This window comes from Macaca thibetana, chromosome 10, assembly GCF_024542745.1.
Source record: "Macaca thibetana thibetana isolate TM-01 chromosome 10, ASM2454274v1, whole genome shotgun sequence".
NCBI classification, from domain to species: Eukaryota; Metazoa; Chordata; class Mammalia; order Primates; family Cercopithecidae; genus Macaca; species Macaca thibetana.
The window spans coordinates 35,613,234-35,637,084 of NC_065587.1; the positions used below are offsets into that span (position 1 = coordinate 35,613,234).

Genomic DNA, 23,851 nt, shown 5'->3' on the forward strand with positions numbered 1-23,851 from the left:
ATCTGCCTCCCCTTAGGAAGATCGAAATAAAACAAGGCCAACAGACTTCATAAGTTCCTGCCAGCAATCTCTGCTGTCAGATCCTGTAGGGATTCTCAGCCTGCCCAGGTAAAAGCAGGGTGAACAGGGAACAGTTGCTCAGGCACAACACAGAGCCCAGATGTGATCATACCTCAAAGCAGGGAAGTGAGACTCTGGGGTCACGTTTTCATTTTGGTGGTTTTTTTTTTTTTTTTTTTTTTTTTTTTTTTTTTTGAGACGGAGTCTCGCTGTGTCGCCCAGGCTGGAGTGCAGTGGCCGGATCTCAGCTCACTGCAAGCTCCGCCTCCCGGGTTTACGCCATTCTCCTGCCTCAGCCTCCCGAGTAGCTGGGACTACAGACGCCCGCCACCATGCCCAGCTAGTTTTTTGTATTTTTTAGTAGAGACAGGGTTTCACCGTGTTCGCCAGGATGGTCTCGATCTCCTGACCTCGTGATCTGCCCGTCTCGGCCTCCCAAAGTGCTGGGATTACAGGCTTGAGCCACCACGCCCGGCCCATTTTGGTGGTTTTTGTTTGCTTGCTTGCTTGCTTGCTTGTTTTTTGAGATGGAGTCTTGCTCTGTCACCCAGGCTGGAGTGCAGTGGCACAATCTTGGGTCACTGCAACCTCTGCCTCCCAGGTTCAAGCGATTCTCCTGCCTCAGCCTCTCGAGTAGCTGGAACTACAGCCCGGCTAATTTTTGTATTTTTAGTAAAGACGGGGTTTCACCATGTTGGCCGGGCTGGTCTGGAACTCTTGACCTCAAGTGATTCACCTGCCTCAGCCTCCCAAAGTGCTGGGATTACAGGTGTGAGCCACCGTGCCCAGCCTGGGGTCACATTTTAGTTTTGATCTACTCAGAGTCGCCGTTTTTCTTCCCTTAATTCTAAAGTGACCAGAGCATTGCTGATCCTAGTCCCCATTTTCCCTTCGCCTAACCTGGACTCTGGTGAGGATCAGACCCAAAGTCGTCTCCACGCTTCACGCCTGCAGCCAACGAGAGGCTTTCTGCAGGCAGCCACGTGGTGGGGCCCCAGGACAGGGGCTGCCCTCTCACGCCTCACCTTGCAGTGTCTGCCAAGAAGGTGTCTTGAGGTCCTGCAGCTGCTGGCCTTGCCTCCGTGTGTCCACCTCTGATTCAGCAGCTCACCCCGGAACTCATTTTCTGAGGGTTTGAAAAGCACAAGGTCAGAAAAGGAAAGCTTGGTGGGTGCCAGCCATGCTGGCTCAAGGGGAGAAAGTGAGAAACTTGGGGCACTTTTTTAAACATCATATATTCAACCCCCATTTCCTGGAAGCCACCGGAAAAACAGACAAGGTCATGGCTCCGCGGCTGTTTCAGGGACAAGAGACAACTTCTCTCTGACTCGGGAGCCTCCTCGGAGTCTTCCAGCACCTACAGTCCTCTGCACCGTTGTCCTAGCTCTGGTGCCGTTTCATAGAACATGCCTTGGGTGGGTGTTGGTTCCCACTGACAACCACGCCCACCAAAGATTGCTGGGACAAGGCAGCTGAAACCCACCTTGAGAAAAGTTGGCATTTCACCAACCTTGAAAATGAGCTGACTAATGAGTAATTATTCGCCTTACAACCAGATCCTTCTTCCCCTCAAAAGAATGCACAGTACATATGCATTTGAAAAAGAAGATTGTTTTGCACGACTTCTCTGGAGCCCATTGATTGAAGAAAGTGAGATCCACCCATGGTCTCCAATCAGCTTTGCCTCCTGCAGGATCCCAGGGGCCTCAGCATGCTCTTTGCCCTGGTTTCCAGCATCTTTTCTCACCCTGTGTTTCTGCCTCTCTCCAGGGCAATGCCTCCAGTTAATATTTAATTCCTCAATAAATTCCCACGTCTAAGCAGAGGCTGAATGCATCAGCTGGACATGACAAAGAAATGCATTGTGTACCTATTCCCTGCACGTCACTCCCCGTTTCCATGACAACCTGCTTTCTACATAACTGCAGCATTTCAAAGGAAGGTCATTAAGTAACCAACAATAAAAACAGGAAATGAATATCCTTGCATTCTGCTCTGGCTTCGCCTTGGAAGTGAGTTTGGATTCTGCCGAAGGCACACTATTCCCACCCATTTTCTTTCTTTTCCTCGTGTTTTTGAGGTGCATCCCCAAACAATTTTTCTCTAGGATTCTGGCCACTCCTGGCCCCAGGCAGCCCTGTGGCTGTGGCCTCAGCATCCTCTTCTTATCTGGAAATGCTTCTATCCCAGTAAAGGGCTTCGATTACCTTCCGGAGCAGAAACACAGAGGAAAGCCGGTTTGGCCGTCAAGGAAAACCACTCAGATTCGGCACCTTCTCCGTGCACCTACTCTGTGCCTCCCCTCACTGAGCTGTGAGTCAGTCGCTGAGATGACAGGGCTCCCACCGCATGCTCCGGTGCCTGGACTAGTGAGGAGGGAGCCGTGGGAGTTTCCCCATAGCCCAAGACCTCTAGGCCCCCTGGGTTCCATCTGCCACTGGTCATCTGCACTGAGCCAGTGTGAGGTGCCTCTAACTGGGACCCAGCCTGCCCACCAGGTAATCCAGTTCTCACTCTGTGACAGGGATGTGGGGTATCGGGAGGAAAAACGCCCGTCAGTGAACCAACAAGAATCATGCCAGTGGGGAGAGTGCTTCACACTTTGAAGATAGGGCATGGGGTTCTCCGTGTCTCTTTTTATGGTGACAACAAAAGCTGGAGACAAGGCCCCGAAGTGCACAGGGCTCACTTTCCAAGTATCTGTCCCAGGAGACAAGACGCTGCAGAAACCTGCTCACTGGGCTGATTGGCTCAAGCAGAATTTCTCGTCACCGTTACGTATGTAAACATGAAGACAACCGGGGCCCGTCTGGCTGACAGCTGGAGGGAAGGACACAAGGTCTGTGTGTCCAGAGGAGACGCTGCCTCTCCCCAGTGCGACCCCCTGAGTTCCGCTCTGAGTCTCTCCTGCTTCCCAGAGAAGCCACATGGACATGAACTGCAAGAGTCTCTGCAAAGGGACCTCCAGTCTTGTTCGATTGGAGATAACCAGCTCACTGGGCTTCTCCACCCACACACACCCATGGGAGTCTGGAAATAAAGCCCTGGAATTCTTCATTGCCCACACGCTTATACTCCTGTCCCTAGGTCAGTCAGCCCTGGGCTCTGAAGTCCTGACCCCTGAGGCCCCACATCTACTTAGGCAAAGCACTAGGATCCCGGGGATCAGCTGCTGCTCCCAAGAGCCACTCCTGCCTCCCTGAGGCAGCAAAGCCGCCGAGCTTCTCTGGGCAAAAGAGCAGAATGGCACCGGGTGAAACCCCTGGGATACAGAGCACACAAGTCATCAAAGTACATACCCCCAAGCTTAGAACCTCCTTTATGAGGACTCGAGGACCCGGCTCAACCTTGACATGATTTAGCCTCCCTTTTCCAGGAAATGTCTTGGCAGCAAACAACAATCACTCCTAGAAGCCCAGTAAGGTATGCCAGTTCTTCTCCTGTGGCCCTCTTGTCCCCCACTGGGGCCTGTGTGTGGCCAAGCCCTGCCCCACGGGCTCAGTGGGCTCCACCCCAGACCAAGCTCTCCTGCCTGCTCTCACACAATCGGCATCCCTGGCAGCACGTGGAGCCCCCACGCACCAAAACAACATCCAGGGCCACGTGCTGAGGAAAACTCGCCACAGAAATGTGGAGGGTTCCACAGAGATGCCCCTTCCTTCCAGGAGTCACGCTGCTCCATGGACACTCTGTGGTGGGAACAGGGACAAGGGTCCCCAGGGCTCACACAGGGCACTGCCGCCAACTCAGGCCTGACCAGCAGGTCCCTACCCTCTCTGAGACTTAAGTTCTTCACCCATAAAGTGAGAGGGAAAGAATTATCTGGAGATGGAGAGACACACATGGACGAGCCTGGAAGTGAACCCAAGAGGACGTCAGCACTGCTGCCATCACTGTGGACTTTCTTGTCGGGAATCTGAAGTGAAGTGGAGCTTTTCATCCAGACGAGCCTGTTTTCTTGGGTTATTAAGTTTCTCGTGAGTTAATCTGAATCCCTGCTCATCGATGCAAATGGGAAACGGAACTTCAGAGACTGCAACACCCGGAGCACGGCACCCAGAGGGCAGCACTGGCTGGGACCCCTCTCTGGGGACCCGACATCTTTGCACCTGGAGTCCTGCCTGCTCAAGGTCACCCCATATCTGTCCCCACAGTGGCCCCAGACTCACTTGTGTGGAGCTCCGGTGGGCAGAAAAACCCAGTAAACAAACGGGGCCTGCTCCGCTGAGACCGACGCACGTGGGTCCAGAGGAGAGGGAACCGCCCCTCATTGGCCGGAGACTTCAACACACGCCAGGGAGATGTGCAGAGCTGAGCTGCAGCCCCTGTCTGTCCCTCTCCTAACGAAGCCCTCTTTTTCCAACTCAGCATCACTGCAAACTGGAGACCAGCCTGACCCAGGCCCCAAACGGACATTTCCACTGAAAGCCAGTACTCTGTTGGGTTCTTCCCAGGCAGTGCTGCTGGCCTACCCCAAGGTTTCCTCCTGTCATCATGGCAAGGAGACCCCCCTTGTCCCAGAGCTAACACCCCAGCTGCCCGCTGACCCACTGCCAGCACACACTTCCTCCTGGCACGCACAGCCCCACGGGGGACCCCACACGGGTGACCATGGTTCTTTCATGCTGGCTGGGTGGCCTGGAATCTGGCCTGAACCCACTGCCTCCATGGTGTATCCCCTGGGCCTCTGGGTGGGAATCCCTGTGGCGGTTAGCTCTGATCCACTCCAGCCCTGGCAACCCGACCCCCTTCCACTGTGCAAAGCCTCCGCACTCTGAAAACAAGAACAAAACAACAGGCAGGCCGAGGGAGAGGCCAGGTGGTAAGTGTGGAAAGCCAAATGTTTTGGTCTTCACTCGGTTTTGCGTCTCCGGTGACTCGGGCTGCCTTTGGGGCCAGGAGCTTTACTGCCCGCCCCTCAGTATGCAAGGAGGCGAAGGGAAGTCGCTTGAGAGGAGCCCACACCTCCATCCTCCCATGCACCCCTCAGCCCTCCTCCAGCTCCAGCAAAGGAGGTGGGGTCTTGCCTCTCTGCTGAGCCGGCTTGTCCCTCTGGACTTTATTCCACCTCCTTCCCACTGTCAGTTAAAGTTCCCAGGAAGATCAACTCTTCCCTCCATTCTTCTGGAACACTGAAACACTCTTTCCAACTCTTCAACAGGCTTGAGGCATCCATGTTTAAAAAGTCTCTCTTGACCGCACGTCCCGGCCCGGCCCCCTCTCCATCTCCTCCTGCTTCATAACTACACACCTTGCTGACTCTTCCTCACTCCCCAGCACAGTTGGCCTCCACCCACATCTCTACTGAAACAACAGGCGGCTCCATGTTCACAGGGCATGTGAGGGCCCATACGCATCACCGCAGTGCGTGTCTGTCCCTCCTTGTGTGGCAAACACTCACCCCCAACGTGTCGGTCACCTGTACCGGCCACCCAGCCACCCCATGTCAGACGCCCTCTCCTTTTTGCTTCCTCTCTGCCCACAATATCTGCTTCTCACGGGACTTGGGGTTTTCCTCTTCCCCTCTTCAGTCATCAGCTCCTAAGCCAGAACCTTGAGGGTCATCCTTGGCCTCAAATCCTGCCAAAGTTATTTTCTAAATCTCACCAGAATCTGACCACTTCTGACCTCTCCAGCTGTGTTGTTTTGTTCTGTTTGCAAAAACTGACAAACTCATTCTAAAATTCATATGGCAATTCAAGAAATATAGACTAGCCAAAACAATTTTGAAAAAGAGAAAAGTTGGAAGACATACTTCTCAATTTCCAGACTTACTACAAAGCTGCAGTAATCAAGACAATGTGCTACTAGCATGAGGACGGGCATGTAGATAAGTGGGACAGAATTGAGAGTCCAGAAATAACCCCCTCTACTGATGATCAATGGATTTTTGACAATGGCACAAAAACAATTTAATGGGAAAAAACCAGTCTTTTCAACAAATGCACTAGGACAACTAGATATCAAAAAAAAAAAAAAAAAAATGAAGTTGGAACCCTCTCAAAAATTAACTCACACTGGATCACATATCTAAATGTAAGAACCTAAACTCTTAGAAAACACAGGGGTAAATCCTTCTGACTTTGGGTTAAGCAATGGTTTCTTAGCTATGACAACAAAACTACAAGCCATTAAAGAAAAAAAGTAATATGTTGGACTTCAACAAGGTTCAAAACTTTTGTAGTTAAAATAACACTGATGGCCAGGCTCGGTGGCTCACGCCTGTAATCCAAATACTTTGGGAGGCCGAAGCAGGCAGATCGCTTAAGGTCAGGAATTCAAGACCAGCCTGGCCAACATGGTAAAGCACCATCTCTACTGAAAATGCAAAATTAACCGGGTGTGGTGGTGTGCGCCTGTAGTCCCAGCTACTTGGGAGGCTGAGGCAGGAGAATCACTTGAATCTGGGAGGCGGAGGTTGCAGTGAGCCAATATTATGCCACTGCACTCCTGCCTGGGTAACAGAGTGAGACTCTGTCTCAAAACTAACTAACTGGCCAGGCGCAGTGGCTCAAGCCTGTAATCCCAGCACTTTGGGAGGCCGAGACGGGCAGATCACGAGGTCAGGAGATCAAGACCATCCTGGCTAACACGGTGAAACCCCGTCTCTACTAAAAATATACAAAAAACTAGCCAGGCGAGGTGGCGGGCGTCTGTAGTCCCAGCTACTCAGGAGGCTGAGGCAGGAGAATGGTGTAAACCCGGGAGGCAGAGCTTGCAGTGAGCTGAGATCTGGCCACTGCACTCCAGCCTGGGTGACAGAGCGAGACTCTGTCTCAAAAAAAAAAAAAAAAAAAAACTAACTAACTAAATAAATAAATAAATAACACTGTCAATAAGGTGAAAAGACAACCCAAAGACTGGGAGAAAATATTTGCAAATCATGTATCTGATAAAGAGCTTGTATTCGGAATAAAGAACTCTGATAACTCATAATAGGATTAATAACCCAATTTTAAAATGAGCAGAGGATTTGAATAGACATTTCTCCAAAGATAACATGGAATGGCCAATAAGCACATGAAGAGATGCCCAACAGCTAGTAATCCAGGAAATGCAAATGAAAACCACACTCAGATACCATTGCACTAAAATGACTGTAATTTTAAAGATAAACAGATAGTAACAAGTGTTGGCGAGAACCCTCATAGAATGCTGATGGGAATGTAAAATAGCACTATCACTTGGAAGATGGCACGGCAGTTACTCAAAATGTTAAATATAGAGTTATATGACTCAGGAATTCCACTCTAGATATTTGCCCAAGAGAAATAAAAACATATGTCCACATAAAGGCTTGTACACAAGTATTTATAGCAGCTTTACTCCTACTAGCCAAAAAGTGGAAAAACCCAAATGTCCATCAACTGCTGACTGGGTGATACGAAATACAGTGGCACTGTCTTTGGCAACAAAAAGGAAGGAAATTGCTTATACTCGCAATGATGTGGGTGAATCTCAGAAACATCGTGTTCAGTGAAAGAGGCCAGGGACAAAAGACCACGTACTGAACAATTCCATATTTATGAAATGTCCAGAACAGGCAAATTCATAGAGAGAGAAAGTAGACTCGTGGTTGCCTAGGACTGGTGGAGGAGAAAATGGAGAATGACTGTGAATGGGCATGGGGTTTCTTTCTGGGGTGATCAAAACAGCCTAAAACTGAGCTGTGACGATAGATGCACAACCCTATGCGTATGCTAAAACCATTGAGTTGTATACTTTTAATAGGTGAATTCTGTGATGTGCAAATTACATTCCAATAAAGCTGTTTTTAAACAGTGCCATGTGGATGGTCAGTGAGACACTCAAGGGACTCTCGCTTAGGGCAGGAGGTCCCAGCAAGTCCCCCTTGGTTCTCCAGACGGGGTTCTGTGAGCCTGTGTCCTGGGCCAGCCTCTGGACCACTGCGCCTCAACCCCAAGCTGGACCACCTTGGATACCTGTCACTCCTTGCTCCTGGGTCCAGGGATACAGCAGGAGAATGGGTCATGCGAGCGACATGAGACAGGCCATGGAGGTCAGAGTGAGAGCTGTTGGGTCTACTTCACCCTCCCACTCCCCAGAGCAGTCAGCGCTGTATTCGTTCAACGAGGCCAAAGGAAGGCGACCTGCCTCTGTGCGGCCAGGAGGCGTCGTGACCGTCGTGACTCAAGCTCACCTCCCACCTTGGCCAGCGCTGTCAGGATGTGTCAGCAGCTATCCATGCAGCTGAGCCGATGGCCAGGGCCGATCCCACCTGGTAGCTAACCCAGCAGCAACAGCCCCCCGTTCTGCCTGTGCGTGCGCGTTGGCTGGGCCTGCCACGTCCTGGGACACTGTGGCTGCTCCAGCTGCCACGTCCCCGGAGAGGGCAGGCCTTCGTAGCTTTCATCATACCTCACGCAGAGGAAACTGAAAAGAAGCTGGGCCCCGGGTCGAGTATAAACTTACATATTGCCATTCGAAAGCAAAAAAAAACAAACAAAACCACCTTTTTCCTACTTCTCCTCTCAATTCCCCATTTATCCCCTTCTTGCTGCTACTTGGGTTTAAATTAAAGCCTTGCAAGGCAGCAAGAAAAGGGTTAGAATAAAAATTTAGAAACAATTTAAGGCCTGCACGAAACCAAGCACAGGTCACAGTAGACTCCTGGGGGACCACAGCCCAGGATTCCGCTCTCTAGACCCAAAGAGCCTCTGACACCCCTGAGGTCCAGGCTGCACCCCCTCAAAGAGCCTCTGACACCCAAGGTGACACCCCGAGGTCCAGGCTGCACCCCCAGACATGGGGAGGTAAGGCCCCAGGAGGCAAACAGACTCACATCCATGTCACATGGCTCCTGGAGGAGGCAGCAGAAGAACTAGGTCCAGCATCTGTCTCTCAGAGTTCGAAGCGAGGTCCCCGCCCCAGTCTGAGGACTGCCAGGGTGCTCAAACACAGCTGTTCCTGGACCTTTCCTGGCCTGCGGGAGGAACCTGCACCGGGTGAGCAAATCAATGTCTCAGGAGGCTCCTTCAGGGTCCCTCGACCAACGGTGTGGGCAGTGGTTAGAGCAGGAACAAGCACAGACACATGTGGACAGCGCAGATATGGCCCAGCCCAGACAGTGACAGGAGGACTTGTTTGGGAAGGTTTCATACCATTGTGTCTATCTGCCCCAACTTGGAAATAAATTGTAAAACCAAGATGAAAAATTCAATAGAAGACTTGGGAGATAGTCAAAGAAATATACTAGAAAAGAGAACAAAAGGACAAAGAGGAGAGACAGAGGAAACACTGAGCGAGGTCTGACACCCGATTTGGGAGTTCCAGAAAGAAATAATTAAGAAAATGGGAAGGAAAAGCATAAGTTAAAAAAAAAAAAAAATTCCCCAGAACTAAAGGAAATTATATTTTTAGATTAAAAGGCCCATTAAGTGCCCATAACAGTGAATAAAAAAGACCCACATCCAACCAAGCCCAGCACTATAAAATTTTAAAACACCAGGAATAGAAAAGACACCCTAAAAGCTTTCAAAGGGGGAAAAAGTCACAAATGAAACAATAACTAGAATAGGGTCGCATTGCTTAGGAGCAGCGGGATGTTCACAGACAGCAGAGAAAGCCTCTTCCCGATTTTAAGGGCGTTGACATTCAACTTCAGGGCATACCCTCTATGCCCAGACAAAACATTGATCGCGGGAAGTAGTGGATAAAAAAAATCCAGATACGCACAGTCTCAAAAACTGCGCCTTGAACACTGAGTAAGGGGAGTGAGGCCAGGGCGGTGCCTGCAGCAGGAGTGGTGATCATTATCTACAAGAAAAACAAACCACAAAATCTTGTATGAGATATAACACTGGTAAATACTGCTTGGTCCAGCACTGAAACGTTGAAGATAACGAAAGATAATGCTCAGTGCTACAAAGGAAGCTAGTTCTGGGGCCACAGGGAGGCCAACCAGCCCATTATACTTGGGATCGTCCTGTCCCACACCTCATGAACCCCACAGTCCTGGGCAACCGACCAGTGAGGCTCCCTAGCACCAGAGCCCTTCCAGGGGAGAAGGTGTCCCCACCAAGGCCTAAAACAGAGCGTGGGGCTGTCCTGTGGAGAGCCAGAGGTTTGGCCTGCAGAGAGGGGCCCAGTAAGGGGTCAGCACGTGTGTGAGGTGAGGAGGGCGCTGGTGTGGCGAAAGAGGTGGATCAAGGAAGTAAACATATTGAAGATAATGGAAACCAGCTTTCTCACTGTTGGAAGAGCAAGTTATGCCTGTGGAAAGGCAGAACTTCAGAGCGAACCCTGTGTGGGAACTGGAATCAGAGGTGATCAATGCGAACTTGTGTTTTTCAATATACATCGATAGATGGAGAAGTAAATACAGACCTAGGTGAAAAAGGGTGTGTGTGTAGCTGTGTGTGTAACTGTGTGTAGCATGTAACTGTGCATGAAGCATGTGTGTGTAACTGTGTGTGTGGCGTGTGTGTAATTATGTCTAGCATGTGTGTAACCGTGTGTAGCATGTGTGTAGCATGTATGCACATAACTGTGTGTGTAGTGTGTGTAGCATGTGTGTAGCATGTATGTGCGTAACTGTGTGTAGTGTGTGTAGCATGTGTGTAGCGTGTATGTGCGTAACTGTGTGTGTAGTGTGTAGCATGTGTGTAGCATGTATGTGCGTAACTGTGTGTGTAGTGTGTGTAGCATGTGTGTAGCATGTATGTGCGTAGCTGTGTGTGTAGTGTGTGTAGCATGTGTGTAACTGTGTAGCGTGTGTGTAGCGTGTGTGTAGTGTTGTGTGGCATGTGTAACTGTGTGTCTAGCATGTGTGTGTAACTGTGTGTGTGGCGTGTGTGTAACTGTGTGTGTGGCATGTGTGCATAACTGTATAGCATTGTGTAACTGTGTGTAGCGTGTGTGTAGCATGTATGTAACTGTGTGTAGTGTGTGCGTGTAGCATGTGTGTGTAACTGTGTGTGGCGTGTGTGTAACTGTGTGTAGCATGTGTGTAGCATGTATGTGTGTAACTGTGTGTAGCATGTATGTGTGTGTACACACATGCGTCTTCCCAGCCGTGTCCACTAGAGGCACAACACCCAGGTCTCAGGCTAAGCACCATTTTCTAATAAAAGGAACCCGAGTTCCAGGCCCCAAGCAAGAAAGGCAAGAACAAGGAAGGACAGTGGAGCTGAACTGAGGCTATGGAAGCCTCTGTACTGGTCAATCAGGGACAATCTGAGCATCACAAGAAGGCTTTAGCCCGTGGGATAAAACAGGAAATAATGAGTCTATAGAGACATTCATCAAAATCAAGTGATGGTTTGTTGAGGATGGAGATATTTCCAGAGTTTCAAAGTACCTTCCCCCCAGATATTTATGAATTGCAAAGGGAAAATGACTGGCATTTCCCTCGGGCATAGAGGTGCCGGGATGCCCCAGCGAATCCAGTGACCAAGTCAACATTATTAGTTCAGGGACAAGTGAGCGTCAGGCGAAGGGAGAACCTCCCACTCGGGTGTCCCTGCATAACCCAAGTCCAACCACAGGCAACACTGGACACACCACACTGAAGGGCACTCCACCAAATAACGGCTCAGCACCCTTCCAAAAGCACGAGGTCGTGAAAGATAGGGACTGAAACGACTTCGGACGAACGAGACGCCAGGACCACGCACAGCACGCGGCTCCTAACCCACTCCCGAATGGGTCTGAGGACCAGGTGGCTGTGAGGGCGGGGCTGGAGCAGGGGAGGGCGGCCTCTCTGTTGGAAACACCCACCCACATGTCCTGGTGATGGCCTCACATCAGCAACACGCCCTCAGCCGCTCAGGAGAAACAGCTGGGCCCGTCACCTGAAACATTTCTGTGGCTTTGAGATTGTTTCAAAATGTATTTTTGAAAATAATGAGGATGGGGGATTGCGATTTAAGTAACCAGTGGTCAGTGGAGGCCTCTGTGAGAAGAGAAGCTGGGACCAAGGAGGATCCTGAGATGCCTCGTCCGGGCAGGACGCTCCACCTCCCTCTGTCCCAGGACTGCTGCTGGAAGACTCTAAAGTCCGTGATGTACTCGGCCTGCTTCCAAAGCTGGCTGGACAGGTGCCGGCCCCAGCCCCACCCAGGTTTCTCTCGGGGATGGCCGGCTCTGTTCCTGGGGGCCTCCGGGAAAGCCCAGGGGACCAGGCACCTGGGAAAGTCTGACAAGCTTGGAAATTTCCATAAAGAAGGTGGAACCCATGCCCTAGATACGACGGGTCCTATGGGGCTGAGAGGAAGGCGGAACAGGACTCCCTCAGCCCACACTGGACCCCCCGCGTTTGCCCCAGCCCCCAGTCTTTCCCAGCAGCGGCTCCAAAACAGCCCCACTAGCTCCGGAGAGGGTGCCCTCGTCCCCGCCCCCGAGTGCCTCTTCCACTCCACACGCTGGAGGGCCACAGCTGCAGGGGCTTCTGCTACGGGGCAGGAAACACAAATGGGACCAAGGGGGAAATGAGGGCAAGTTTTGCTCTTTTTCTTTCCTTTTTTTTAATCTCTGGAATCCAGAGAAAAGTGAAATGAAGACTTGCTGAGTGGCGCAAAGGCAGACCAGCTTTTGCTGAGTTTAGGTGAAAATGAGAGAAGGGAGAGGTGGGGGCAGGGAGCTGGCAGTTCTATAGCTTTGCACATTTCTCTCATTATTTTGCTTCTAAATCAGCCTCGCTGGTACTTTCTCTATTCAATAAAAGCCAAATGCAAGCCATGTCCTCTAATCTCTCCAACAGCAGCTCACTGCTGAGAAAATAATACAGATGTAACTTCCAGCATCACACACTTTCTTTTCCATTTATATGCAAATAGTGACCTTTCACCCAGGCTGTCTCAAAGAAGTGTTTCCTTAAAAATGCAAATAGCATGTTGCAGGCAGTTACTGTGACTGAGTCTTTCTTATATTATTATCATTATTTCTTTTAACCTTACCAACGCTGTAAAAACAACAGCTAAACTGCTCTGCAGTAATAATGACTTTCCAACCAAATCACAGGACGGGCTCTCCAGGCGGCCTGTCATCCCCGGCTGCCAACAGGGGAGGAGTGTGCCCAGCCCGGGGCAGGCAGTGTGCTGGGAGGGACACCAACAGTGTCACATCCATCCCTCCCAGGGGTGCCTGGGAGAGCCGTTCAGCCGTGTGACCAGGCCTCACACCCAGGCCTGGTGCCCGGAACCCAGGCGGCACCAAGCAAACCACTCCACGCTGCTCCATGCAGACACACGCAGGATTTTCCTTCTGGGGCAAGAACATCCTCAGCTCCAAGTGGGGTTCAACCCTGTGACCCCAGTCCAGCACATTCGCCCCACACCCAGGACAAGGAACCCAGAGGGGGGACCTCCAGAAATAGGTGGCTCGCAAGAGCTCACCCAGGGCAACAGGAACGACGCTACAGGAGGAGAAGCCAGGGAGTGGGGAAAGGACACAACTACAGGCACTGGGGTAAGGGGCTCCCTCCTGCTCCCCTGACCATCTCTCCTGACTAGGCCAGGCCACAGGCTGGGGAGAAGCCCACAAAAGACACCCAGTCTATCAGCCGCACCTGCCCACCAGCCCACCTCTGTCTGTGGCTGCTGCCTCCAAGGGCTGCTCGAGGCCTGACCCTCCCATGGTGCTCAGGAGGGGAGGGAAGGGGGAGAACACAGAGAAAACAAAGGCAGTAAGAAGGGGCTGCGATGGAAACAGGCCTGGTCCAACAGGTATTCCAGATGCAAGATAAGAATTAAGAGGGTATGAGGCCAGGCACGGTGGCTCAAGCCTGTAATCCTAACACTTTGGGAGGCCAAGGCGGGTGGATCACTCGAGGGCAAGAGTTAAAGACCAGCCTGGCCAACATGGTGAAACCCCATCTCCACTAAAGATACAAAAATTAGCCAGGTGTGGTGGCACAAGCCTGTAATCTCAGCTACTTGGAGGCTAAGGCAGGAGAATTGCTGAACCCGGGAGGCAGAGGTTGCAGGGAGCCAAGATCACGCCACTGCCCTCCAGCCTAGGCAACAGGGTGAGACTCCATCTTTAAGAAAAAAAGAAAAAGAGGGTATGGCCAGAGCCAGTAGGGCTGGGTTGGCCTCGCAGGATCAAGAGGTCCCGCTCTGGAATTCTGCTCCAGCATTTTCGTTCCTCTGTCCCAGAAATTTTTCTTAGAACCCTACAGCTTTCCAGCCCAAAAAGAGAAGAAACTGCCATCTCCTTCTTCCTTAAACCCACATTTCACTGAGGCCTTACTCCCACGAGGACGGGCATCCCACATTCCCTTTTGGGTCTGCCCACACCCTGGCTCATCCCCAGTTCAGAAAGGAGAGGGCTCGAGGGAAGCTCCAGGCCTTCACAACAGTTCTGTTTTCCTCCTCTAACCCCAGGCTCTGCCTGCAGGGCTCCTGCCCACATTCCTGTTTGGGTCGGGTGAGCCCAGGCCGCTGCTCTCTGGTGGCCTCAACTGCAGCCCCAGCTCCGGGCTCAGAGCAGCCCTTCTGCTGCTTTTCAGGCTTAGAAAAATTATGGGGGGCGAGGGGATGTGTATGCTCATTTCCCAGCCTGGATGGACAGTGGTCAGTAAACGACGCCAACACAGAACACATCTGGGGAAAACACACACTTTACAGACACCAGAGGCTGCCTGGGCTCTGAGTGACTGGGCAGGAAGTGGGTCGCCAGCAGGAGGGGCTGGCAGGGGAGAACTCACCAGGTCCAGGAGGTCCCAAGGCCATCAGAGGGCTCTCCAGGAAGAGGAATTGGACTCTAACTCTTAGATCAAAGTGGGTTTGGGTTCCTCCAGATGCCAGAGGCGTAGGGAGTCAGCCAAGCACAAAGGCTCAGACCCTGGGGATGAAGGCAGCTCCACATCCAGTAGCAGGTTCTGACTTAGAAGCTGCATCTGCGATTTGCAGCCAGACAAGCCCAGGTCGCCAGGTGGATGACGCTCCACAGGGAACCACAGGGAAGGGGTGTAGGGCCCAGAGTCCTGGAGCTGATCCCCGGGATGGGCTCCAGGCAGCCTCCTAGGGACGGCTTCCCTGATGCCACTCGGCAACAGAGCCACTCTGTCTTTCCTGTCTGGCTGATGCACCTGGGAAGTCGACTCCCTACTTACAGGACTTACCGCTAGATAAGGGAAGGCAGCAAGCTCACAGCACCTCATAACTCGTAAAAATTGGGCAAATTTAGCCAGGCACCGTGGCTCACGCCTGTGACACCAGCACTTTGGGAGGCTGAGGCGGGCAGATCACCTGAGGTGAGGAGTTCGAGACCTGCCCGGTCAACATGGCAAAACCCCATCTCTACTAAAAAAAAAAAAAATACAAAAATTAGCCAGGCGTGGTGGCACACACCTGCAGTCCCAGCTACTCGGGAGGCTGAGGTAGACAGAATTGCCTTGAACCTGGAGGCGGAGGTTGCAGCCGAGATGGCGCCACTGCACTCCAGCCCGGGCGACACAGCAAGACGCCATCTCAAAAAAAAAAAAAAAAAAAAAAATTGGGCCAATTTGTCTACGTGTGTCATGGGGAGGGAACAAACACCTCACAGCCAACCACTTTGATGCGTTGGTGACATGGCTGGGTCATGGCTCACCAAGGCAAGGGTTGGGCATGGCCTTCGTGGAAATAAAATGAGGAAGCACAAAACTCTAAATAAGCCAGCCAGAACAAAATCAGACCACTGAAGAAAAAAAAATGACTGTAAGAGGTATCTCTTTAATGTGCATTCATAGTCTAACATTTTATCTGGGCAGACATGATCTCAAATAACCAGAAGGCAGGGCTCAACCTCAAGAAGGAACAGAGAGGAGGAAAAATTCAGAACCACTCGATTGAGCATTTAAGCAGCTTTTCTTCCCAACACAAGTCTCCTTCCAACCTCAAAGCTAAAATGTGGATCCTCCCCTGGTCCAGACCAGCTTTGAAAACTCCATGTGCCGTGTGGACAAGGGGGCCCCTAGGCAAAATTGGGGTGTCCCCCTGAGGCCCAGCGGGTCCTGGACTTGGGGTGTCCCCCTTGGGCCCAGCAGGTCCTAGACTTGGGGTGCCCCCCCTTGGGCCCAGCGGGTCCTAGACTTGGGGTGGCCTCATTGGGTCCAGCTGCCCCAGACTTGGGGTGGCCTCGTTGGGTCCAGCTGCCCCAGACTTGGGGTGCTTTCCTCAGGCCCGGCACCCCTGGAGGTGGTTGCCTGCAGGCTCTCCCGGGAGGCAAGCAGGGACACCCATCAGCCTGATGCAATGTCACAGCAGAGACATTACATCCGGAGAGCGGGATTTCAAATGTGAGACACATGAGAGTAAAGGTAAGTAAAGGAAGGCCCAGGGGCGGCATCTGTACTGAGCCTTGAAAGAGAAGCAAAAATTCAACTGCAGGAGATGAAGGGACATAGGGAGGCACGTTAGGGAATCTTGGGTAACAACCCAGTTTGGGACGGAGAATACGGTTGGAGGGCAGGCTGGGGACAGGCTCCACACGTCTCCCAGGCAGTGAGGAAGAGACACGAGGGCAGTAAGGGTCATACTGTGGTCTGCGGGCAGCTTGGGGCACTGGGAAGCTCAGAGCCTGGCGAGCAAGTGTTCGGTCAGCAGTAACCGGGCAGGCCGCTTTGAACCATCCCTGGGATCCCCGGGACGGTAAATACCCTGGGAAAGTCAGAGCCGAGAGGGAGCTTGTCCCCCAGCTCTAAGTCTTGTGAAGAATGGGCAGCACCTTCAGTTAGGAGCCACTTGGGCTGCCGACAGAGCATGACTGCTAAAGCCATTTGATTTTCAGAATTCAAAACACTCTGTAGGTGTGAAGACCCAAGTCTAGCTCTGACAAGCTCAGCAAGGTGCACACAGGGATTGGGACGTGTCTGGGGACCGGCTCACCGTGGGTTTGTGGGTCTGGCTCACTGGGAGGCCACCCCAGGCACCTGCTGCTGTCAGTTTGTGGTCCGAGAGTCTCAGGGACCTTCTAGGGCCTTCTAAAGCAGGCCCTGGGGCACATGGAGCCTCCAAGCTCCCGCTCAGGCAGGGCAGGTCAGTCACTGGCAGCTCTGAGGGTCCCTGGGCTGGGGAGATGTGGGGGGTCCCCCAGGACAAGGTGAGAGGCTCTAACCGCCCTGACCCAGGGCCCCCTCTTCTCACACCCCTCCTCTGATGTGTGGATCGCAGGCAGCAAAATGGGAAAAAAAGAAGAGGACCCAGATGGCTTCTGCCCCAGCCCTCAGACCACTGTGGAACACGATGGAGGTGTGAAGCCAGGCGTGAGAGAGAGGTGGGGCCAGCAAGCTCATCTGTCAGCAGCTCAGGCCATATGGTGCCTCCACTTTTCCTCCCCAGCATCTAGGTCCCAAGTGCTCACCCCCACCTTGCTGGCCACCCTGACTCATGCCGAGTGCTGCAGCCTACTTCCTGAGGACCGTCCAACCTGCACCCTCCTGGCACGGGCCATACTCCCAGGCCACGGTCCCAAACAAACCCCAAGGCACAGCAAACGTATCCAGTCGACTCCGAGCAACTCCACGACAAACCACACACTCAGTTGCCTGAGCACAAAGTCGCCCTCTTGAAGGCTGGGGCTGCTGAGTGGAGGCTCCCGGTGCTGCAGGACGAGGGATGGCAGGAGGGCCACAGACACCCACAGCTGTGTGGACATCCTCTCTCCTCTGCAAGGCCTGGACTCCAATCCTCGCCAAGGCAGATGTACTCAGCCAGGGCAGATTAAAGCATCCTGAGTTGCTTTCGTTCCCGATTAAAATAACATTGCAATTTTTAAGTACAAATTGTAAAATAAAATTTTAAAAAAAGGATGAAGTGATGGGTGAGACCAATCTTCCCACAAGGAAAGCTCCTAATGGCCTTAACCGTGGGGAGAAAAGATCACGCTTGCATCGGGCTGGTTCCACCAACACTGAAGATAAACAGGAAGACATTTTCAAACTCTGCTTTCCACTTGCAAGTATCCATTAATCTCTTCTCTCTGAAGCAGGCTCCATGGAAGCCTGAGATCAAAAACATTTTAATTCAGGTGAAATTCCTCTGGCTTATTTTTGTTTTGAGTTTTTTAAAGTGACGTTTGGGGAAATTTTGTCTGAAAGACAGAAAAATGCTGGGAACCTCAAGAGGCCATGGAAGCACATTCCCCCCAAGGCCCCAGCAAACACTCTGGGTGGGACAGTGGGCTGCCCCCAGCGGGGTTGTCCTGAAGCGGGGGTGGGTGCCGTGGTCTCCAAGGAGCAGAAAGCCCACAGGGGAGCAGCACAGCAGCCACTGCTCTCTTCTCTTCTGGGAAACACAGCGTTTCTCCGTCTGACTAATCTAATAATGCTGGTTCCCAAAGACCATTTTCCTGTAAACTCACACCACAGAATTCCTGTTAAAATTACATCGTAGACAACTAACTTCTGGTTTATTCATGAGTGAGTTCACAAGGAAAATGCAGAGGGGGAGGATGTAAGATGAGGAGGATGGGAGAGAGGAAGAAAGAGAAGACCCCCCGGTCCCCCGCCGCACCCTGCCCCACTCTCCCGCCGGCCTCTGCAAGAGAACAGGCAACAAAAGAGGGGCTCTGAGATGTGTCTTCCAGCGCTGGCACAGGCAGAGCATCCACTCTCCAAGATGCCTGAGTAAAATGAAAGTCTGGCTGACCATCCAGTGCCTGCCTGCCCACAGTACCAGGTGACGGCCAGCAGCCCCCACACCCCACAGCTAACCCCCGACCCCTGCTCCAGCTGGGTCAGTTCTCTACCTCCTCATCCACTCCAGGCCTGGTGCTGGCCAGTGTTCTGGTTGTTCCTGGTCTCGTCCCCACCCTGAGCCCCCACAGAGGGACTGGGTGGCCCCAAGCCCTCCTCAGTCTTTTCCAAAGTAGACGTGCCTTTTGCACGGAGTCCATCCAGGAAGAGCTCAGCCCCCACCAGCCTGCCCAGAGCCACCGAGCAGCTGCTGGAGGCCCCAGGTTTCTCTCGCACTTTGTCAGTTTTCAGGAACCTCTCCTGCTCTCTCTGCACAGCACTGGGTTGTGCAAACCGGCCTTCCGAGCGGCGCAGCCATCACCAGACTGAGCAGCACCCGGAAGGCGGTCAGTCAGGCCTCTGACCCCGTCTCCCCAGTGCAGAGTGGTGTGGGGTGTGGGTCTCCTCTGCCCCCCACACCACCACGAATGTCATTGTCTGCACATTCAGTGACCCCAGGCCAGAGAGGAAGGGAGTGAGTCTCTGGGCAGCACCAGGGAGAGCACCCACCACCTCCACAGCCAGGGGACAGGCCGAGCGCCAGCCACCATCCAGGCTGTCTGTGGAGCCAGCACTGCCGTTGGTCAGCTGCCAGAGCTGCCCAGCGTGCACCCCATGGCCGCATACCCTCTACCAGCCTCTCCCTGACATCTCTGGGCACTAACAGAGCTTCCAAGCAGAGGCTGCTGCAACCCCCAGACCAGAGCAACTTTGCATCCCGCACGGCTAGACGGGGTCATCTCAGAGAGTTTTTCGCGCTCACACACCTGGGGCATTCCAGGCAGTGGGTGATCACTGCCTTTGCCAGAATCTACCAATGGGGGGCCAGAGCTTTGGCTCCGAACAACTGAGGCCACCTCCAGAGCTGTGGGCAACGACTGAGGGTCACACCAGCCCCCGAGTGGCACTGTGGACAGAAGCAGCCCCCCTGCCTTGGGTAAGCTCCCAGGCCCTCGGGCGGCTCCAGAGTGGAAAAGTCTCTTTGTCCAACTCTCCGTGGCTCCTGCACAGGCTGCTGGATCAGAAAACACCCCTTGAAGTTCGTCACCATCCAGGTGCCCAGGGGGCCAGGGGCCCCTGTAGGAGTCTCAGTCTCTACAGGACAGAAGAATCCAGAAATCTGCCTCCTTCTCTTTGAAGACAAACTGCCCTCTAAGCCCTGACCCAGCCTCCTCTGCACAAGGAACAGCTACCCAGGGAGACAGGGCAGGGTCCTGCCCCCACTGGTAGCAGCACCCAGGCTGGTACCACAGGACTCCAATCCCTGCTCTCGTACTCTTTTGTTTACTGTTAATTAACAGGGCCATATGGAAGGAGGCGATAATCACAGCCAAGGACCAATGGGAGGGGAGCCCTGGGTGGCAGGGAGCCTGGGGGCCGAGGGGAGCCTCCCTCAGTTAGCCCCGGGTGAGGACACAGCACCCCCACTCCCCAGGCCACAGTGAGGCCAAGGCAGGCTCTGCCAGCACCTCAGAGGAGACAGAGCCAGTGCACACCCCTCAGCACCAAGCGGGCCCCCCCAGGCCTGCCCCAACATCCCTCCCACCTTTTGTGCACTCAGCCACTGGCGTTGGAGGTGTCCTCGGGTTTCTGTGATTTAAAAAAAAAAAAAAAAAAAAAAAAAAAAAAAAAAACTACAAGGGCAAAATTCTCCACCTCCCTCTCCCAAAAGGATAATTATAATCACCGCTGTCATTACCATCGTTATCGTGACAGGACCCAACCCGCCTGCAGCCACAGAACCCCCCGCACCACCGCAGATGTTTTGTTTCCAAAATTAAACACCCAACTTTACCAGCCAATGATGTCCACTGATTCAAAGGTGATGCTGAGACAAGCAAAGCCCCTGGTGACTCAGAGGAGCAGTGAGAGCCCACCGCTCCAGCACAAAGCCACCAGCAATTGTTTATTTTCCTGGTTTGTGAATTCGATGGACAGAACCAAAGTCCACGGCCCCAAAACTACAGACAATGGCATTAAGGTGCTCAACGCCTAAACCAACTTCTTAGCTAACCCTGATTTTTAGTTTTAAATACAAAAATCCAGTTACACTACCACCATAGCCAACCACACTCCACAGCCTCACGGACACGCAGCGAGAAAAGGGGCTGAGAAGCGGCCGATATTTACTTCTGCACGTCTGTCCCACAAACGCATGCACCCTAGATATTGATCCTTAAGTTGAGAAATGCGTGACATGCAGACAAAACGTTCACGTGAGCCCCTCTACTCAGTACCTTGGGTAGGGGTCACACGTGACACACCCCAGACTCTGAGACCCCGCTTCAGAGGGGTCAGTGCCCTCCCCAGGTACGGAGCCGCTGGGTCCCACGGCCACAGACATATCCGTTGTTCCTCTTCCAGAAATGCGCATAAAGTTTCTTGTTTTGATATGCACTCCCCCTCCCCTAATGTCTCCTCTGTCAGACGCACATGTCCCCTGGAATCTCAGAGGAGCATGAACAACAGAGAGGCAGGAGAAAAACAGCACACGGCAGGCCAGGGAGGAGAAGAAAGCCCCCGTCCTCCAGAGCAGTTTCAAAAAGCCATCCTCAGACCTGCTTTTCCTGCAAAGAGAACCTTCATCTTAGAAATTAACTCTGTCCGCGCACCCTCTCCCTGTCTCTGTCCAAGAGGAAAAGCCAAGCATTGGGTATCTGCCTTTGTCAGAAAGAACGTAACATTGACTTACCTTTCCCCACAGCTATTGTCTGTCCTCTTTCAAAATGACATCACGGAAAGCAATCATGAAATTTACATGGGGGGTGCAGGGTGGACTGGGGGAGGAGAGGGAAGGCAGCTGCCTCCCGTACAGCGGTCACATGTGGGGAAGCCTGCGTGCGGGTTTCAATTAAATATCTTCTCCCCTTAGTGTGCGAACTCCTAAGCCAGCTAAAGGCGACGTCTCATTTACTTAATGACTGCTCTCATTAGCAGCAGTGGCACGGGCTGGCGGAGGAGGCTCCTTTGTAAATACGCTACCCATGAACCCTTGGGGCTCCAATATATCTGTTTACTCTCTGAGGTGAAATAAATTTACAGTATAGCATCAGAAAGATGGATCTGCTGAACTGGGGGTGAGAGGTGTCCCAGGCCGGTGGAGCCCTGTCCCCTGCTCTGAGCCTCGGCCAACAGAAGGTGCCTACATTTGTCCACCCTGATTCATAATCAATGTGCAGCATGATTGAATTTTTTGAAAAAGCAAAACACACAAAAGGGCAGAGAGCATTACAACCACCACATTCACCCCCCTCTGCTTTCTCTGCCAGTGGTTCAGTCCAATAATTCCTAATAGCAGCAACCGGAATGACAGATGCCCGGGGTTAGCATGGCTACAGCGAAAGTACTTGACAATATTTATTGGTGGTTAGGAATATGACCTACCGTCATAAAGAACGGGCTGCAGAATTTATTACTCAGATGAACCGGGAATATTACATACTGGCTCATCTGCATATTCAAGTACCCGTGACTTAAATGGATACGTATTTTTTAACGGCATAAAAGGTAACTATAGCCACAGACCAAAAAACAAAGTCATGCACACAAAGAATAGATCAGGAAAAGACATTTTTCTGTGGTCACACTTTCCCTTTCACTTTAATTTTTACAATAATAAAAACCTTCCCAAAGAGAACTCAGGGACCCCTGAGGCCTGGGTATCCCACCCCCTAAAAAGACTGAGTTTATTCCAACCAGAGCGAAGCCCAAGTTTTCTGCTCTTTTTCTGATTATTTTACAAATGGCCTGAAAGGAGCTATCCAATGAAAATCAGGAAGAGAAAAATCCATAACACACACAATGGAAGTGCCCGCCCACTCTCCATGCAGCCTGACTGTCATCTGCCAGTTTGTGATTCTCATCTGCCAGTTTGTGATTTTTTTTTCCCCACATTCAGGGATAAATGTAGGAATTTCTTAAGTAAGAGTACTCAAGGGCCAGAGTATTCTTGTTTGCGGCCCAAATCTCCTTCTTGTACTGATAAATCAGGCAAACAATTGTCCATTATCATAATCAGAATGTTAGAAACAAAACTGTGAAACACAAGGGTGAAAACTCAATGTGAGACACCTGCAAAGATGCTGCCATCCAAGGCCAGCTGGAGAACAAGAAAATTCACGTCTCAGAAGTTCAGTGCAGAGATTTCAACAGACAGTAAACATCATTTCTTGGTAAATTATGCGAGAACACAATACCCCAATTAATTAGCACCAAAGGGCTCGGGCCACCAAAAGTGTGAATGAGGCAGAACTGAAACATTTAGCTTTCTCTAAGAGACCATGTTTTGAAAATCTTAGTGGCTTATTTTTAACATACAATTTGTGCTTTACACATTACATACAAACCAATAAGCTTCACCCCACAGGCAAGTATCTTAGGTTCTTGTACACACACACTATCCTCAACAAATAAAACACAAAATGCACACAGAGCAATTGTTTAGATTGAGCACAAGGAAATAAATGCAAGCCTGCACTGGTCAAACTGAGGATGAAATATTAATTAGTCAAATGAGAACAGTTTGAGGTTTCCACAATGACTGCCTACCATTTTTAAATTCTGTCATAAACTTCTATCCATCAGTACAAAAGGACACACTCGGCTGTGAGCACTCCTGAAAGCCGTTTCTATCTCCTCTGGACATGCTGTGAGTGCCAGGACGTCTCCCATCCCAAACCTTCGGCATTCAGAAATTCTATTAAACTCTTATCGGCAGGCTGCAGGCTCCGGGCAGGCTTGCGGGCCATTGTTCCATGATGAAGATAGAATCAAAGGGAGGGCCGTTGCTGAATCAGCCTTATTTCCCAGCAACACCCAAGGTTTCATGAAAGCGACTTAATTCAGATATGCAGCAGTCACACCTAAGAAGCCACAATGAAGCAGAGGTGGCAGCGGGGAGAAATCAACCCGTACACCACGGGCTTCGTGAGGCCCAAGAGTTTTTTCAGGTAATAGAAATTATATTTGTGAAAACCTAAGTCTTTCGGCATTTCTCACTTCCCCTTTTGCACAATCACAGGCCTCCTGAGGTGCGGCGCTCTGGTGGTCGCGAACGGGCCCCCAGACCCTCTGTGGGCTGCTCAGAATGTGCCTGGAAACTTACAGCTGGTG

General features: G+C 51.8%; 1 protein-coding gene across 3 annotated transcripts in view; it reads right to left on the reverse strand.

Annotated features, from left to right (window-relative positions):
- Positions 1 to 21,767, reverse strand: part of MYT1 (myelin transcription factor 1) — a 79,725-nt gene extending 57,958 nt beyond the window's left edge. For all 3 annotated transcript variants that reach the window (XM_050746044.1, XM_050746043.1, XM_050746042.1), the window contains exons 1-2: positions 21,432 to 21,767; positions 1,086 to 1,186 (exon numbers count right to left, since the gene is read on the reverse strand). The gene's annotated coding sequence lies outside the window, so the exon portion shown is untranslated. The remainder of the gene's footprint in view (positions 1 to 1,085; positions 1,187 to 21,431) is intronic.
- Positions 21,768 to 23,851: the final 2,084 nt, after the last annotated feature.